At 39.3% G+C, this 20,224-nt stretch overlaps 1 protein-coding gene across 5 annotated transcripts in view; it reads left to right on the plus strand.

Moving 5' to 3' along the window:
- PIEZO2 (piezo type mechanosensitive ion channel component 2) overlaps nucleotides 1-20,224 on the plus strand; it is a 440,944-nt gene that overhangs the window by 196,556 nt on the left and 224,164 nt on the right. The window lies entirely within an intron of this gene.

Raw genomic sequence — 20,224 nt, forward strand, 5'->3', positions numbered from 1 at the left:
AAGGTTAGGTGCTTAGAAGCGAGTTCCCACAATTTGGGAGACAGAACTCTAGTAAAATTTGAGGAATAAAGAAAAAAATCTGATTTTGTGGAAATCCAGTTTTGACCATAATAGAGGGCTATTTTTAAATTGCTTCCATCTATCACAGGGAGCATAAAGACATTATAATGCACCCGCTCTTTACACAGGGGCGGCAACAGAAAAATTTAGGGAAATCTGCCAGAATTTTCCAAATCCACCCAATCCCAGCCACAGGAGAAGCATTGACCCTTTCTTCCATGTACGAAACTCCCCATGAGCGTTATAGGCTTAGAATACGTGAAGATGTCACATGCAAATCTGGTGTGAAGAGGACATCTGTAATAAGTCTAAGATGCCTCCATTAAGATGCCAAACTCAAAATCAGAAAAGAGTTAATTAAGACTCCTAGTGTTTGTGGCGATGGAACTCTGAAATCGGCAACAAACAGGAGGTATACTGAACAAACAGGAGGTGGCTTTTCATTCATTCCTGTAGTAGCTCATGGCATAGCTCCATTCAGCTGCATTCAGAAGCTATACTTACTTTCGTGCCATCTCCTGGTCATTGCATGTGATTTTCTAGTAAATAGTTCACTCTTTGTAAACTAAATATTCATTTCTCTTGATGACAATAAGCTGGATTGTCTGTTTAGAAGTTGTCGTGGTGGAGAAACCAGAGTGGACTAAGATGAGCATTCTAAACAAGTTTAAAAACTGCCCAGGTCTCCAGTGATGTCAAGGGGCTGGGGGTGTCATCCAGGAGGGAGCTCAAGGGGAGGATAGCCCTTAGGTCTATCAGGCAAAGCTGGCGAGAAAGCCTTGTCCTCACAGGATTCAAGCCAGAACAGCTGCAGTATTGACAGTGCAGTTGGTTTGTGTCTACACAGTCCTGAAAGCAGAACTGAATGTAGGCAGCATTTTGTTTTTCTTATCTTTAGCGAAGATGAGATAAGTGTTCTGCTGGGGTAAGTTTTTGATTGCCGGGCCTGGAGCAGTGACATCTATTTCCTTCCTACATTCAGAGACTGTTAATTCTAGCCCAGGTATTTTAATCTTGGCAAAACTTCTACCACATAGCTGCCAGGCCTTGAACTTCTTCCTGGCCAGGAGGGTTAACACCAACTACCAAGTCAGCAGAAATGAAGGGATGGTGAGGGGCAGGACTTTTATATCAGTGACACTGCACCAAGGGCTTACTATAGCCTGGCTGTGGATGAAGCCTCCTTGCTGTGATTTTAAGGCAGACTTTCTTTCTTTCTTTCTTTCTTTCTTTCTTTCTTTCTTTCTTTCTTTCTTTCTTTCTTTCTTCTTTCTTTCTTTCTTTCTTTCTTTCTTTCTTGTGTGTTAAAAAGCAATCTCACTGTGCACAGACTCCAGGAGACATTCCAAAGCAAGCTCCACCTTTATAAATCCAATGAAGGTTTATGAGCTGTAAAGTTTGCATTACTTTAAAGAGAATAAAAAAAGGAATTGAGATGTTGCAACTTCATAACTCTGATCTGAAAACTATTCTGGCAGAAAGTAAGGCAGGGCCCCAGGAAAGGCAGTCATGCTCCAAGACAGCAAGCCTCATTTTTAGCAGGAGAGAGTTGTGGGGAAAGCAGGTGCTAGGTTACAGTGCTGAATGTCACCCCACAGAGCCTCTCTGCCATTGCTCTGAGAAGTCATTAGAATCTGCTTCTTATCTAGACTGCCCGAGACTTCCTCAAAGATATCAACTAGGTTTTTAAGGGGACCATTTTAAATGAATTACCTCCCATGAGGACACCCCACTAAATCTGTCCTCAAATGTGATAGAAAGAAGAGAGTTTTGAGACTTAGAATCTCCTTCCAGGTCAACGTGGGCTACAGAGCTCTACGTTGGGCCATGTCTGGTGCTCCCGAGGAATGCTGTGGGCAGGGTGCTACCACTGTCAAGGCAGCGAGCGGTGGCCACAGCTGTGCTGGAGATAGGCGAAGGCTCCATAAGCCCTGGGCAGAGAGGTGGGTTTGACCGGCGATAGAATGAAGACTTGGCTGTTGAATAAGCCATCCAGATTTTGAACAAAGTTTGCCTTAATTGTAGCTAGAATTTGTTCATGGTTCTAATTTAGCAGGTTTTTGTTATGTGCACTAAGGCTCCTTTTCAGGAAATCTTAGGTTTGAAAGACTTGCAGGGTGCTTTGCTTCATTCCCTCCACCTTTGCACTGAATTTTATCCACATAACCATCCACAGAGTCTAATTCAGAAGTGGTGTCCTTTTAGAAGGAGCCGCATGAACCTTTGCTGTCATTTTCATCCACAACTTCTAATTCCTCCCTCTGAGTAGTGCTGAGCAGCCTAGCTTCTCTCCTGCATCATTGCACTAGAAAGTTCGTAAGAGTTGTCAAGTTTCCCTTCCTCTTTGTCAACTGCCCACTAAGTAATCCAGGCTTCCTCTTGCCAAGTAAATATTCTTCCTCACAAGCACAGTGGTACCGTAGGGAATGCTTTCTGAGAGTCCCACAGTTCCCTAGGAATTTTACTATGTCCCCTGGGAATTTTACTATGATATTCTCCCCAGTTACTAAAAAAAAAGTGACATACTTTTCTTTTTGTTTTCATTCTTTTTTTTTTTTTTTTTTTTTTTTTTAGTTCAAAAGCCATGCATAGCTGTATCCTGGGGGAGCAGCGGCACCATAGCATGGTGTTTAGAACAATAGAGCCAAATGGCATATGCTGGTTCCTGACTCTCCCACAATGGCTGTGTGACTCAGGGCAAGTTAGTTAACCTCTCTGGGGGCCTCAGCTCCCACATCAGTAAAATGGATCTAATAAGAAAAGAGTCTCTATCTTCCAAAGGAGATGTGAGGATTTAATAAAATGAGCTAATATTTGTAAAGGCTTGTAATAATACCTCATACATGTTAAGTGTTATAAAATGGCTTATTAGATCAAAAGGAAGGAGGAATGAAAGAAGGAAGGATAGAAGAAAGGAAGGATGAAGGAAGTAATTTAAGAAGAAAGACATTTTTTTTTTATTTCTTTGGATGCTTATAGGGGGCCATTAAAGCATGGACTCATAAGAGAGACCCAGGGTGAAATTGTCCTGTTGGATCAGGTCTCAAGAGGAATGGAGAGTCGGCTATTAAATTAAGTGATTTTTTTTTCCTGGATGTTTAGGTTTTGACATTCTTTACTGTGCCTAATAGGCATAACATACTTCAAAAAAATGATCAATGAGGGCACTGTGTGTTTGCAAAAAGTAATATATGGTCTGTCAATATATATTAATAATACTGATAGTTTCTGACACTTTTCATTTCTCAGTCTTTGCATAAGATTCAAGTTACCCATGAAATTAGTCAGAATGCCTTAGCATAGTAGCATATGCTTTCTGTAATTTCAATGTATGAATTAAGGTGGATTCTCTGCCTGATTTGGGCTGGGAGTGGGGCCGCAGAAACCTCTGTCCACATCTTCTGCTGAAATACACACACAGTGAGAGCCATGTGGGCTTCCAGGGCTCATCCTGTCCTATCTTTGGCCTCGGTTGGCTGCCTGGGGACACATAGTCTGTGAGGGGCTAAAGCTCTTGTTCTGATGGGGAAGGTACATACCACCGCCCTCCTCCACTCAGGTGCTGGGAAATGACAGTGGTTAATTCTGCTGACAGAGAACATGACAAGTTTTCAGTGGGGATTCATTCATTTTCCTTATAAAAATCCTTTCATGGAAACTTGATTATGGCATAAAACAGCTAATGAAGTCATGAAGGACTGTCCTGGGCTGGCATTTTTTTAGACTTTGAAAAATAGTTATGTAATGCCACCAGTTCACCTGAATCAGAACTCAGGAAAAGATACTTTACATGATATATCTGCATGCCAAGCAGTGGTCATCGACAGGGCTCTCGAATCCCCCCCCGCCCCAAGTATGTTGGATGGATAGAGAGAAGGTGTAATTCCATCATCTTAAATAAATGACAGATGATGTGTCTGATGGGGTCTGTCCCCTGATGGTAGGGGCCCTTGCAGCATGTAGCATAGCACCCACTAATCAATTCCATGTTGAGAGGTAACAAGTGGAGAAAAAAAAAGCAAAAATAAATGAAAAATTGTTAACATTCTTCATACATAATTGTAGGAATGAATAAGGAAATGATTACTCCAATAGAAAAAATAGAGAAACAAAGGGGAAAAAAGGAAAATAGAGAAAAGACAAAACAGGCAATTAAGAATTTTAAATGGCCAGTGTCGTGTGAAAAGAATCCATGTCATTAGGATTAAAGAAATGTCAGTTAAAAGAAGCATTAGGTAACATTTTTGACCTATAAAATTGGTAAAGATGTAAAAAGTGAATGGCCCCTTTCTGCTCTTCCACCTGCAGTCTGTGGCTTTGTCCCCAGTTACAACTTTCTCAGCCCTTCTGACCTGCCTCCAGCAAGTTCTCAAAGATGCTGATAGACAGTTTTGCACTGCATCCCTCCTGTCGCTTCTGCTCCTTGTCTGCTCTGCTCTGATGCCTCTTTACCTCCCAATTTAAAGTATTCCCTCCCCATCTTTTTTTCTACTTCTTAAAACTTGGTTTAATTTTTAATCATCTAATTGTCTGTATTTCTTCTCTTTTGGTCTGGACTGTAAGCTGCAAATGGGCAGGAACCACGGGTAGTGTGGTCACTGATTTATACACAGAGTCTAATATAATACTTAGCAGAGAGTGGCTGCTCCATTCATATTTTCCAAATGACTGAATACATTAATTAAGTTGGGTTATTAAGATTCTTTTCAAAATATTATGCTTATGGCTTGTTGAGTCATAGGAAATGATTTTTATAGGCCAGAATTTTTGTCAACTCTTATCAATTTAACATGGTTTGACTTATAATTTGATATGATTTTTCAGAGGACATTTTTAGGTGAAAGTATTAAAAGATGTAAACATGCCCATATCTTGCTCGCTACTTCTTTATCTAAGGATATATATATCTTTATCATATATATACATACTCACAGCCTTATTGATAATTTAGTAATAATAATAAAAAAGATTGAAACAGCCTAAATGTCTAATCAAAAGAACTAGCAAATTAAGTTAGGATTCATCCCTGCATTGGAAATTTAAGAATATGTGTTGACAGGACACATGTTACCACATGAAGTTAAGCGAAGTGCATTATGTAACAGTATATATATTCTCTCTCTCTCTTTCTCTTTCACACACACACACACACACACACACACACCCTACAGATCAATAAGGAGTCCAGAAGGATATATCCCAACATATTAACAATGGTTAATTTCTGGATGGTGGGGATACTCACGATTTAAATGAATATCCATTACTTGTGCTATAAGGAAAGATCCTCTGAAAATATTAAATTCTAGAACCTATTAAAATTATAGGTAGATATATGTTTAGATACTAGATAGCAGATAAATAAGGAAGAGAGGAATACAATTACAATTCAATTGAAATCTATACCTCAGACCTTCCAAATCACAAGTGACTTATATTTAATACAGTTACATAATAGAGTTCTTGATTTTATCATTGAAGTCCAGGGTAGTAAGTGCAAAGTTCTGCAATTTAAGATGAACTATTCTCTGTTTTCAACTAAAAGGGCTGAGAAAAATCAAGTGGAACATTCCTGATATCACACTGTGGTGCTTTTAGGAGATAGGAGATCCGCTACAGGGGTGTCCAATACCTCTTTCTCTGAACTTAAGGAACATTTGAGCTTTATAACCGAATTACAAAATTCTTATCTTTAATAGTTCCCTAGATATGTTCTTCTGAAATAGTATCTTAGAGTTATAACCTCATTCCCTGCAAAGTGTAGCGAGAACCTGAAAAAGCAGCTATGAGCAGATGGCGTAGGTCCATCGGTGCACATCCCGGGGCCTCGGTATATGTCAGTCCCCTCCTTCAGCCCCAGCTAGGAAGCCACCAGAGCGCTGTGAACTCGGGACCCCCTCAGGTCAAGCATATGTTTACTCTGACATCCCATCCATTTACCAATTTGTGTCAAACTCCTTTAAACACTGTAGAAGAGCTTTCACAAAAATGATGGGTGAGAGTAACCGCCTGTGCTCTAAGGGCTGGCAGCAAACGAGGCGGGAGGCGGTGGTGGGGACCGTCTCCTGTCACCACCTTGCCAGTGAGGTCTGCTCCCCAGCCCCTCAGAGGTGAGAGTGTGTGCAGCCAGCAGCCTACCTGTGCCTTATTTGAAATGACCCCCAAATGTGAAACTTCTGAAAACGCAAAAATCATTGTTCACACTCAGCGATCAGTCAGAGCTTTTTCTTCTCTGGTTCAAACATTCCAGTCTTACCCGAAGATGCAGGAATAGGGGTAGGAATACGGTCCAAATCATTCAGACCTTCTTTGCGCCTGGGGCGGTTCTGAACACTCTGGATTAGTTCAGGGAGGACAGCAGGCGCGGGATGTTCCCATTCACCAGGCCTTGGTGTGGTCTGTGAGCTTTTGCGGCTCGTATCACACCTTTTTCCGGATTCTTCTATTGAGCTTCTGTATATTTCAGCGGGGCCGTCAGTGGAGATGTTACACCTCATCCCATAAACAAGAATATTTTCTGTGGCTCTAATTTACATTGCAGCTGTGGTTAATGCTGTGAGTGTTTACAGAAAGACTGATGCTTGGATACCTTTTCAAAAAGCAGCTGGGAAGCTGAAGTCAGCCAAAACCTGAGCAAAGCACTGTAAATCTTTTGGAGTCAGCACTAAGACAAACCAAGAATCTTTTTCTTCCCTTCCCGTTAATGCATCTGAATTAAACCATTAAACAGGGATGAAGGTGAAGTGCTCTGAAAGTTTTGCAGAAATAGGAAAGTGCGATGTTCATCTTTGAGACATTGTGACCAGACTTGTCTTGTTCGGCACCTTTCATCCCCAGTGCTGCGTGGGTCTGTTTCCAAATGTTCTTTTGCTTTGAATTATGGCCTGGGAAGAGAGGTTTTGGCCAGGACAAGAGGGGACGAATGGATGCTCTGAGGAAGGTGGCCACAGATCGCTTTAGATCACTAATAAATAAGGGGAACTTTTGTTATTGTGATGCTAAATCTGGAAAAATCTCCTGCTCCTGATCTGTCCCTGTGGACAGAAGGTGATGGCAGTAAGACTAGGGACCTGTTAAATCAGGGTTCCTTGCTTATCATAGGTGGTCTTTTGTAATACCCCCTTTTCATTTTTTATTTATAGCATTTATGTGTCAGGCACTGTTTAAGAATGGAGGATTAAAAAAATAAAGTGAGGGGCACGCAGGTGGCTCAGTGGTTGAGCATTTGCCTTTGGCCTCAGGTTGTGATCCTGGGGTCCTGGGATCGAGTCCCACATCGGGCTCCCCACAGGGAGCCTGCCTCTCCCTCTCTCTGTGTCTCTCATGAATAAATAAATAAAATCTTTGAAAAATTTTTAAAAAGTGAAGTGAGACCCTAGCTCCTTGCCTCCGAGGGGGAGTGAGAAGCACGTGTGAAGCGGAGAAATCCCTGTAGGACAAGTGGCGCGATGCTGTCCTCTCTCCTACTGGTCTGTGTGCAAGCCTGCCCCTAGTGTTTCCACGGGAAGCTCCCTCCAAAAGGCTGCTGTAGGAACCATGTGGCCACGCGAAGGTATGGTATTGTTATTAAGGAAGCGGATGCTTATGAAATTCTGAGTCCTCCCCAGACTAAATACAGTAATCCATGTCTACTTTCTTCAGGCTTTGGTCTCCTGCCCTCATCATAAACATTTTATTCCCCTAAAAATGCAGCTTTTATATATCCAATTTGACCTAAAGCACGGCGAGTATACAATAAAATCAAGGAAGCCTGCTATAGTGATCAGCCCCCAGAAAAGCTTATGTCTGTCCGCAAGTGTTTGTCTGGCTTGATTTGAGCTGGACTACTGGAAAACCGCAGAGAGACAGGGAAATTCTGTAGTTTGTCCAAGAGAGCTTTGCTCTTCACTTTAGGTGTCATTAAATACTTCAGATTTGAAAAAAAAAAAACACGGTATCTATCTATCTACCTATCTGCCTACCCACTTTTAAAATGCCTGATATTTGCTGCACTCTTTAAATGTGTATTGATTGCTTTTCAGCTGGTTTAGATTTAAAACTCAGGGACTACTCTGTGCCAAGAAATTAGTCAGACATTCTGAAATGTGAATGTCGTGCTCACAGTATTTATCAGTAAAAAGCATGATTCTGAAGCAAAGGCTCAGCTTCTCCAGAACTATCTTCCATCAGCCTCTCCCCATGGTCTGGGGGAGCCAGAGGAAGGATCCCCTATGTGGGACCTGGAAACTCCCCATGGAGTTCCCCAGCTAACCAATTTCAAGTTTCTGTGTGGAAGGCAGAGTTTCTCCACAGATGCTGTTTTTGGGCCAGGAACTCAAGCTTTCAAAAGGGGTCTTTGTAAAAAATAAAAAATAAAAAATAAAATAAAAAAAGAAAAGAAAAGAAAATCCTGACGTCTGAGAGAGTCAGATAACAATACTTGGAAAAGTGTCTGCCAGTCTCTGGGGAGAACAGGAAGGACATTCAGGAAGTTTGCAGCTTGCCTCCTTCTCCTGTGTGTGACCCAGATGACAAGCACACGCCTCTCCCTCCTTCCTGATGGCTACTAAGTGAAAAATAGCCTTGAGTGAAACCGTTTTCATTGTTTCTTTCACAGAAGCAGACTGGATAGGAATGGTGTGGCGTGGGGGGTGGCATTTAGCAGTCAGACTGCATAGTTGCTTAGTCGTTTCCAGTAAGACCTCAGGGAGAAGAAGAACGAGTTCAGTAGAGTGTCCAGTTTGTGTTTTCTAGCCAGCTAATAGCCCTGTAGACTCCCACTGTTGCAGATCTTTGCATGAAGCTCTTGTCCTCTTGCTCCAACAAGAGCATCTCAGAGTCACGATGGCTGTTCATCTTTGCAGGCTGGTCCAGGAGAGAGGACAGGGGTATTTGCTGAAGGGGCAGGAAATACCTGGACTCCATCCTTTTCATAAAATCTGGTGTTTAGTTTGTTTCAACTATTTCTTTTTTCCTGAGAGCAGAGTACTGGAGGGAAAAAGTGCACAACTTAGCATCAAATGGAAGTCTGGATTACTGAACTTTCTACCTAGTTGGGTTTATTGTAATTTGCTTTTCTGTCAAGTTGATTTATCATGCCCCAGATTTTCAAAACCCCCTATTGTAGCCTATTCCATTTGTCTGATTGAATTGAGACCTTCCAAGTGTTAAGACAGCTGCCAGGAATATGTCCCATCGAGTGGGATGAGGAATTTGACATTCAACTAGATATTCAAGGAAAACCATCTGCTTTGTAGTATTGACTGATTTCCATCTCATAAATACCTTGACTTACCTTGACAATGAGTGACTCCAAGCTATGGGCATGATGCTACCGACTGTGAAGTTAGGAAGAGACCCAGAGTAGGTGCTAGCTACCTCCAGCACACCCCTCCTCCCCAGGCTGTGATCAGTCAAAAAATGTCTCTGAGGGTCAAACCCTGAGCTTTAGCATCCTTGTGCAAGCTGACATTGGAAGACACTTTCTGTACCTTTCCCATTATAGATCTCTACCCTGGAGGACAAACTGAATCAGAGTCCTGGGGAGGCATTTCCTAATACCTGAATGAAAGCATCAGTGTTAGTATTTCTCTAAGTAAAACTGGCAACCAGTTGAGGAGGATGTGCCTAACTTAGAATGATCGAAGGCCACCATAAAGTCAAACCTTAGATTCCAATTCATCATCTACCTTGAATATGGTTCAAAAAAAATTTAAACATAAAAGTTTCACTTCATTATAAATAAGTCCTTCATTTACGTCTTAGCACTTTTATCCTTAAATCCTTTTAAATCTGTAGCACTTCTAGGGTGTCTGCGTGGTTCATTTGGTTGAGCAGCCAACTCTTGATATTGGTTCAGGTCACGATCTCGTCCTGGGACCCAGCCTTGTGTTGGGCTCCGCACTCAGCGGGGAGTATGCTTGAGGGTTTTCTCCCTTTCACTTTGCCCCTCCCTCCCATTCACATTTGCTGTCTCTCTCTTTCTCTCAAATAAATCAATCTTTAAATCTGTAGCACTTTTATCTCCATACCCCTACTTTCTTCTTTATTTTCTTCATAGTATCTATGCATGTGGCTATTTATATGTATGCCTATGTATGTATATACCTGATTATTTTTGTAACTTCTCCCCCAGTAAATGCAGTTCATGTTTACTGCTATATTACCACTGCTTAATATGTATTATGGCTTAATAAAAACTGTTCAATAAATTGAATGAATATCTTACCTGTTTTCATGGGTATTAGTAAATAATGAGTGAATTTTATTTCCATAATATTAACTCATAGATATAATCTGACATTTAACAGCAAAGATAATTAAAATAATTATAGATAGAATCATTTAGAAACATACAGTATTCTCAGGAGTAAGGTAATCTTTTTTTGTATATTTTTTTATTGGAGTTCGATTTGCCAACATATAGCCTAACACCCAGTGCTCATCCCGTCAAGTACCCCCTCAGTTTTCATGGGTATTAATAAATAATGAGTGAATTTTATTTCCATAATTAACTCATAGATAATATCTGACATTTAACAACAAATATAATTAAAATAATTATAGATAGAATCATTTAGAAACATGCAGTATTCTCAGGAGTAAGGTAATCTTGAAAGAAAAGTTTTAAAATGTGTGACAGGATGAGAGGAGATTTTTCTACCTACATTAAATATGTTATGGCATAGCATAGTATATATTTTATCAAATGTATTCAAAACAAGGAACTACCAGCTACCTAGCACTCCATATAATAAATGGGTATGACGGTCTTTTGTCTGCACTTTATATCTGACCCATGTTCAGTGGAAACAAAGACTCAGCTGCTGCTGTCGCAATTTTCAACTAAATATGCTTCATAAGTTTTTCTTTTTCATAAAATTTCCAGCTATCAAAATGTCCACCAGTGTTACTTTATTTAATTTTTACAAGTGAACATCACTCTTTGGCACACACTTCTGGCAAAAGGGAGTTTGTAGTTAGTGTAAAGAAAGCCACAAAACATACAAACGAACTGTAATGTCATAAAAGACACCCAAAGGAACATAAAAGTGAAAATCCTCATCCTGGGAAACTAAGCATCCTCCATTGAAATGCTTGCCAATGTTCTATAAATACTGAGAAATAAGAAAACTGAAATAAATCTACCTTCTTCTTCCTTCTCTCAGAAGAATACTATAAGCGCATTTTTAGTAGAGAAAATATAGTCGTTTTTAAAGAGACTTTGTAGGTCAACTTTGCAACTCATTATTCCACTACTTCTTTTGTGTATATGGCATAAACCTAGGACCAGCAGCATAGGAAATGACGAGAACCCTCACATGCAATTCATGTTCTCATGTGTATCTTTCAGAGACAACCTCATAAACACCAATTTGAATACTTTTATTCTCTTGGTAAGCTCTTTCTGAAGACTTAAGTTTAAATGAACAAAGTTATTTAGGGGTTTAACCTACATACATACTCTCTGACTTTCCCCTAAGATAATTTTAGGAGGGTTTTGGCAAACACATACAAAAGGGAAAAGTATGTATTACAACTTGGATTAACTGAAACCAATCACAAAATGTAATGATGTGCCAATTAAAAAGAGAAATGATGCTAGAGCTTATTTATATACAGTTTAATGCATGCCTTTGTTGAAGTATTAGTGTGTGTGTGCGTGTGTGTGTGTGTGTGTGTGTATGGACAACGAGGAATTGGACTGTGGTTATTCTTCTGTATAATTAAGGTTCTCAGGCTCCCAGGTACTGCCAGCATTGTGGCAATGTACACTTAAATGCTATTCAAGAGCAACACATCAGTCGTGGCTACTAGCTATCTACTGCCTACTGTATGCCAGACACTGTGCAGATGCTTTGAGTACATGTTCTCATTGGATTTGTGTGATGTGCTGCTGATCTCATTTTAGAGTTGCCTTGACTAACCTGGAGACCTACAGCGAGTATTCCAGCATCATAGCTGACCATGACAGGTAGTAGAGAAGAGATTCAAGGCCAAAGTTATTCTGCTGGAGCTGAGGTATTGCCACCTGCCCTGCTGAAATTTCAGATACTTCATCTTTGGTTTTGAGAAGAAACTGACACCCCCAAATGGAGAGAAATTACCATCATTGATGCAATCCAGTCAAAGCATATGAAATAGCAAGCTAGTTTAAGAAAGGACAAAAGCTGTGCATCATTGACTCTGAAATGTAAAATTGTATGTTTGAGGCCTAGAAAATAAGTATATATGAATTAAATATTGACTTATGAAGATGTGGTAACCACCTTATGAGGACCAAGGTGGCTAGACTCCTGATACCCTCGTTTTATTTTTTAAAGACAGTTTTTTTTAATTTAAGGTTTTTTTTATTTATTCATGAGACACAGAGAGAGAGAGAGAGAGAGAGAGAGAGAGAGAGAGAGAGGCAGAGAGAGAAGCAGGCTCCATGCAGGGAGCCCGACGTGGGACTCGATCCCTGGTCTCCAGGATCATGCCCCGGGCCAAAGGCAGGTGCTCAACTGCTGAGCCACCCAGGGATCCCATCCTGATGCCCTCTTTAAGATGATGCTCTAACTTGTCTCCTGCTAAAACTCAGGCCTTTCTTCTAATGGGCTGCTCTAACTTGGTCTCTTGTTAAAATTCAGGCCTGTCTTCTAATGGGCTGCTTTTAATGGCAGCTGCAGAATTTTCAGCTGTGACCCACAATATTCCCAATGCTGAACACTGCCAGAGGTGGATTGCAGACTATGAATCTTGACAATTAATATTTTCTAGTGATTTTCCACTCTTAGTTGATTTCTTACAGATCTTTATTAAATTTTTCTTTCAAACCATATCAAGAATTTCCTATAAGAATGAGCAGAATGGAATCTTAAGCAAGCATCTAAGAGATTCAAGTAAGCCAGGAAATGGGCACATCATCACAGTGCAGTATGCTAAAAAGTCCAAAGTCAGATTCAAGCCGTTTTCTGGGCAAATGCATCTGTTACGAGGCTGTGCAGGAAACTCCCGTTAATCTAGCTTTAGAAACAACTAAAATTATCATTACTGGAATGTCTTCTATAGTCAACTCTTATGAAAAAACAATATGGGCATCAGACATTTATTTTTAAAGTTGATTTCAGAGTATAACATGGGGCCAGTTCAGAGGCAACCCTGCGTTCTAAGCTTCCACAATAAAGGTTGTTCTTCATAATGAAGTATATGGCTGATCTTTAAGTATCTTCTAGTATCTCGGAAATGGGTCACTTTCATTTTATAATCATTGGGTATTTAGATGATTTCTAATTCTCAGGATAGGTAATTGCCAGAGATTTTCAGACCCTAAGAATTCCTATAACTTTTCCTTGGTGAGGACTGTGTACCTCAAAAGATACTGGGCCAAGGGGGTTGGTTTCCCTACCTCCTGTGCATCATTTTCACACACATGCACACACACACAAAAATAAATACATACACAAGCAAATATAGACACACATAGGAAAACACACACACACACACATTCTCCTGTTGCCAGTTATTTCTGAGGGTTGCAGTGGATATGGAAAGATCTGGAAGGCAAGGGAGGGCAGGCTGATGGTGGCAGTGACAGGAATCTAGCCTCCTCAGAAAAAGGCTTTCTGTGCAGAGAAGACACAATTTCCACTTCCTATTCTGTATGGATTTGTGTTTCTGAACCACGGGGAGTATGATGGGAAGAGAATGGAACATAGTTTTACCATCCATAGGGCTGGCTGCTTTGTTTGGTTTCCATGGGAGACAAATGCACAGAACACTACAAACTGAATTTCACAATTCAGTTCAGTTGACCTACTTGTGAAAGTTCCTCTGAGATCCTTGAAAATAAATTTACTCTGTGTGTGTGTGTGTGTGTGTGTGTGTGCGTCCATGGCTATTCTAGTGGGAAGTTGGTAGAAGAAACATCACAGACTGCCAAAAATTCCAATCTTTTTTTAAAAAAAGATTTTAAGTAATCTCTATTCCCAACATGGGGCTCAAACTCACAATCTTGAAATCAAGAGCTGAATCCTCCACTGACTGAGCCAGTCAGGCGCCCCAGATCCGATCTTAAACTGGAAATTTTGTACTCAACAATTATCTTTAAAAATCCATTATTTGATGAGGGGATTAATTATTTAGGAGTTACATTTCATTTTAGAGTACTTTGAAGATAATTTTTCAAATGAAAATCTTTCAAGGTATTGAAACATCCTCTATTCATAGAGGAGAGTATAATGTATTTGTGAATAGACTTGAATAATTCTGAATAGGCTTGCTCTAGTCTCCACAAAGAGTGAACACTGATAACAGATCTTGTTTCAGACTGAACTCAGATGACAGCAAGAAACACGCATTGTGTTCATTCAAGACCTCCTGGAGTTGAAATATTTGGATACAAATAAACAAATGTAATATTTGTTCCCACCTCCTGGGGCAACAAACTTGTAAATTAAAAAATTGAAAAGCTAAAATGATGGAATTAATTAGTAATGCAAACATTCAGGAAAGTAAAGTAAATAAATTATATTCAGGAAAATGAAATAATTAAGTATTCATGTTTTTAACCTCAAAATATGTATTTCCTGTAGACATACATATTTGGGGTTATGAACTCTAATATATAAAGTGTTGTTATAAATCAATAGCATAAAAAACAAACCTCTAATGTGCAAATGGGCAGTGAACATGAACAAGTGATTCTTTACAAAATATTAAAATCTTAAAAACCTAGGAAAATGTTCAATTTCATTACTAATTATGAAAATATAAATTAAAATAAAACATTTTATAAAAGGTAAAATGATTCATAAACTGAATTCAATCAAGGACATGTATTTGAATAAGATTTGGGGGTAAAATTTTGATTAATACTATCAAATATACATTAATATATATTAATATAAACTGTATTAATATATGCATAGATCATGACATATTAATTCTACTTTTAGGAATTTACCTCAAAGAACTAATGGAACAAATGTTCAAAGATACATATAAACATTCTATGGTTAATCCAAAAATGTAGATAGAATTCATATATTAATAAGCACTTTCATTTTTTAAAAATTATGGAGTACTATATGAGCAATAAAACGATTGCATGCTTATATTTATTTATTTTTTATTTTTTTAAAAGATTTTGCTTATTTATTCATAGACACACAGAGAGAGAGAGAGAGAGAGAGAGAGGCAGAGACACAGGCAGAGGGAGAAGCAGGCTCCATGCAGGGAGCCCGACATGGGACTCAATTCCGGGTCTCCAGGATCACACCCCAGACTGCAGCTGGCGCTAAACTGCTGTGCCACCGGGGCTGTGTGCATGCTTATATTTATTGACATGGAAAGAGTTACATTATATATTATCAAGTGATTATAGCAAGTTTCAGAATAGGATGACCCTTATTTTATATGTACAAGTATCAATGTGAGAGTGTGTAAAGGTGTTTATGCAAAAATAAAAGATCATAAGTATTTTCATGTTTTGTAATGGTCTATGGTTGATCCTTAAGTAACATGGGTTTGAACTGCACGGTTCTGTCCACACACAGATTTTCTTCAATAGATATACTATAGTACTGTCAATGTCCTTTTCTTCCTTATGATTTTCTTAATAACATTTTCTTTTCTTCAGCTTAGTCTATTGTAAGAATACAGGATAGAACACATGTAACATACAAAATAGAGGTTAATGTCATTGGTAAGGCTTCAGGTTAATAATAGGCGAGGTTACTGGGGACTCAAAAGTTACATGCAGATTTTCAAATGCACAGGGGTCAGTGACACTAACCCCCACAATGTTCAAGGTCAACTGTATATTATTTTACAAATAAGGAAAAATATAATGCTGTTAATTTTGGAAAGCATTTTGTTGATCATATGTTCTATATATGCCACCATATTGTTAGTGAGAATGGAGAATTCTGACCCTATCATTTATGAGCAATCATCCCTAAATGATGGAAAATTAAGACCTATTATGAAAATAACTGACAAAGGGGTCAGTGAAATGAAAACTAAAGTATGAACCTGAATGACAGTGACTGTGTACATAAAGGGGTGTGCCATGTATTTACTAATGACAGAGGAGATGATGGGCATTACAAGAGTATTAGGTAGAAATGAAAATGATGTTTTTAAAAGTATATGTCAAAATAAAGTATATAAGTCATTTAATGTGAAACTTATTAAATAGAGGATGTTGAAGATTTTTTTTCCTTATCTCTATCTTTTATGGTTACTTTTACCCAATTAATGACAAATCTCATCTGGGAATTAGGACTCAGAAAATTTTACAGATCTTACCAGTTAATCCAAAGTGCTGCAGTCATGCTCACTGGCTGAGAAAGTTGCATTACTTGGGCTCATATCATTCATTAGAGCAGCCATTTCTGTGGTTTAATAGATTTTAGCTACAATTCAACACAAGAGCATCTTAATGATGAAATTGTGAAGTGAAATGTCAGTACTGGCCCATTGAGAGGATCTGTTTTTCTCCTAGAGTTTCACATTACATTCAACATTTCATACTTGGTTAAATCTTGACTCAGAATAGATGTGAAAATCTTTTCAAGAGTTAAAAGTAATGTAAATGGAACTTCCACCAGAAAACTTAGAAGCGGTATCATTTCCTGATATTTGTGTTTGATCACCAGTTTCTGTGCCAGGTCACATATTCAGCTCCCTGGCAGCCCCTGCGATATATAAAAATACTTCCATTTTTATAGGAATGTGCTGGCAAAAATCTACTACTTCTATGAATTATTAGTCCTTTTCTGCTAATTACTTTGAAAAAAAAAGCAGAGGTGCAGGTCCAAGTTCAAGTGGCTCTCAACATCTGAGACATACTTGGTATAAAACTGTACAATTAGAAGAAAATCTTTGCCTCATTTGGCTACCAGTTTCACCACTGCGTTATGAGGCCTACAGGAAAAATCAAGTTCCTTTCTTTTTGTACTGGAAACTGAGCAACAAGTTGATTGAAAGAATGATTGGTAAAAGTAATCACAGAGGAGACATACAACATAAAGGTAGGTTTTTGCATTTTCCTTAACATTTATGAAAAATAGAAAATTACAAACTGAAAGGGACCTGTTGGCAATCCTGGAACTCAGATGTCGTGGTTTTAAGTAATAAGTAAAGCCTGGTGATTTTAAACTATTGCTACAAAAATGTTAGAAGAAGGGGCACCTGGATGGCTCAGTGGTTGAGCATCTGCCTTTGGCTCAGGTTGTGATCTGGGGTCCTGGGATCAAGTCCTACATCAGACTCCTGGCAGAGAGCCTGCTTCTCCCTCTGCCTGTGTCTCTGCCTCTCTCTGTGTGTCTTTTGTGAATAAATAAATAACTAAAATCTTTTTTTTAAAGAAGTAAAAATTAATCAGCCCTGTCCCATCTTCAGATTACATATTGGCATGTGGCCTTTTTCTGTGCATCTGTACAAATTGAACTTCTGCTGGTCATGCTGAGTGCTAAACAAAATTAACATAGGGAAAGTCACAGGTCCTGGATGAAAGGTAGTATAGGAAGGTGTTGATGATATAACTCCCACTAGAGGCTTTCACATGCTACTAATGTTAATAATCAGACACACAAAACTTTGTAGAATAAAAAAATTGTTTTGAATTTTTTTTATAGCCGGTTCAGGGTGAGAGATGAATGATAGTAAGGAAGAGTGAAGAAAGGAAAACGTAGAAGGAAGGGAAGACAGGAAAACAGCCCCCAAAGAATGACAAGGCCATGAGTAAAGAAGTTCAGAACATTGACACTGGAGTCCCCAATCTGCTAGATTTTCCTGCCTGCTGGGCCAGGGTGGAGAGATAGTAGGACTGGGAGCCCCAGTAGAAACAGCTCATTGATGGCAGAAAGTGGTTCCTCCCCCCCCCCCAAAAAAAAAGTTTCCATAACTTCTTTCTCTTATGGAAAGAACTGGAGCTTGGATCTGCAGAGATCAATAGGAAAATGGGATGAGAGAGGGAGGGAGAGACAGAAAGGGGGAGAGAGAGAATACGTAGGCAGAGTTTTGTTTGTAAAGGAGTGCTTGCTAATTGATGTTTTTGAGGAGGAAATGTCCTGCACTTCTTGGCATGGCTGTGCCCCCTTGGCATGTCAGTGCTGCAGGATGCAAAGGGGCATTTTGTCACTTCGGGCACACAGGACATGAGGTATGGGTACTTGCCTGCAGACTGAATGACCTTGATTCTAGGGTGTGTTTGCAGCTTCTGGACACTGTGATGCTCCATTCCACATCTCAGTTCTGTTGTTGGATGTCGATGCTATCAAGGGGAAGTTTTGGAAGCAAGGAATCATAATTCATTATTTCTAACTTCATCTATGATCAAAAAGGAAAAATCTCCCTAAGCTTTGTGTCCATTCCTCTAGGCTATATATTTTTCTCTTCGTTGTTGCTATCCTTTGCTTCCCCCCGAAGAATGTAACATGTTTTAGACTTCTTCATATTATAAATCTAATTTAAAAAGTGTTGAATCAAGAAGGTCTGCCAGCTACTTTTGTTTTCCCTACTTTTCTCTCCCTGTTGGACTGCTCCAGCAAAGGAGAATAATATTACCTTACCATGTAGAACATGGTTAATGGCTTTAAAAGAATTCCCCAACAACTGAATAAATGAGCTGCCAAAAATATTCTTGGTGCCAAAGGATCTGGATATGTCTGTTCCATTTATTGTGTGTTTCTCATTTCATCATGACTAAGTGCTCACAAAAGACATAAAAACCCAGACCTCTAGGGTATGTGGTGTTGGAGGGCAGAAACCATATTTTAATATATTCAGTCCCCTACTTAACAGAATAAGATGGTTAGTAGAGTATCAACAGCAAAGATGAATGCCTGTTGTGTGTAAGATGCTCAAATTACCAATTAAATTAATATCTACCTACTAGAAGGATGTTCTTTCTCTACCATCTCTATTGTGCTTGGTTGAGTGGCTGGGAATGTTTCTTCTAAGGAGTACAGGAAGTCGCACACCAAAAAACTTTAATCTTGTTTTGCTTATATGAGTAAGTTGACTTTTCTAAGAAATGTGAAGATGGAACCTATTTCTTAATTAAAATTTCATGTTTTAAAAGCCCAATAGTGCAGTATGACAAATCTTTTATTTTTATTTTACCTTGATAATGGCTTGGGTCTATGAAAAAGGGGGGTTTTCTTAAAAATTTATTTAAAAAATCAATTTAGGAATACACTGAGCAGATCTGAGGGGGCGGGAATGAAAGGTGCTTTGGATCTCACTGGAAGCAAGTCGAGAAGAATAGCATCTGAATCCCCTTACCAATCACCCTAGCCTCCCCTAGACCCTTCCCACTTGGTCTGAGCTCAGACTGTCTGGTTCTTACTTGGCAGGAGACTCTTAATCTCTCCCACTTCTCCGTTTGGGCCAGGCAGTTGCCAGCCGTCTTTATGTGGTTTCTGACTCAGGTTATGTTATGTTTTGCCAGTGTCTTAATTGCTAGTATCTCTAGGGCAGGATAATTGTCTTCCAAGAATTCCTGAGATAGGGATTTTGAATTGTCTTGCATGTGATTTACAGGAAAGATGACATTCATATAGGCCTACTCCCTGGACCGGGAGCCATGGGGGAAATTCCTGGGCTGGTAAACTAAAATTCCATGACTTTCACTCCTACTCAGCAAAGCATATTGGAATTCAATTGGATTAGAGTGACTTCATCCAAGGAGATAAGCCTGAATCTGCTTTAAATTTGTGTGTGTGTGCATGTGTGTGTAATCCATTTCCAAAATGTAGTCCATTATTATGTATAATACTTAAAATGCTTCATCATAACCAAGTATAAGAACTCAAAGACCATCGTGAAACACCATATTCATGCTCCCTTGGGACTAGCTCAGTCCTCAGAGGGCCCTGAGGAAAATATTGGATAATCTCCTGCCTCTCCACAAGACCTAATGCTTTACGTTAAAAAAAAAAAAAAAAAAAAAAAAAGACCTAATGCTTGGAGACACTTAGTTGTTACCTGATAGTAAAGGATTTGAGGCAGAGTTCTCAAGAAAGAAACGTAGCACCATCCTACTTAACTGTGACTGTAGGAAAAGAAGCAGGGTAGATTTTTAGCTGCCTCTGGAGACTCACTGCTGAATCTACCATTTCCCATTTGCAGAGATAAATTGTACAGAAAGGTACTGATTATCTGCTGTGATTATCAACCAGTTAGTGCACAACTCACA

Source organism: Canis lupus, chromosome 6 (assembly GCF_048164855.1).
Source record: "Canis lupus baileyi chromosome 6, mCanLup2.hap1, whole genome shotgun sequence".
Classification (NCBI taxonomy): domain Eukaryota; kingdom Metazoa; phylum Chordata; class Mammalia; order Carnivora; family Canidae; genus Canis; species Canis lupus.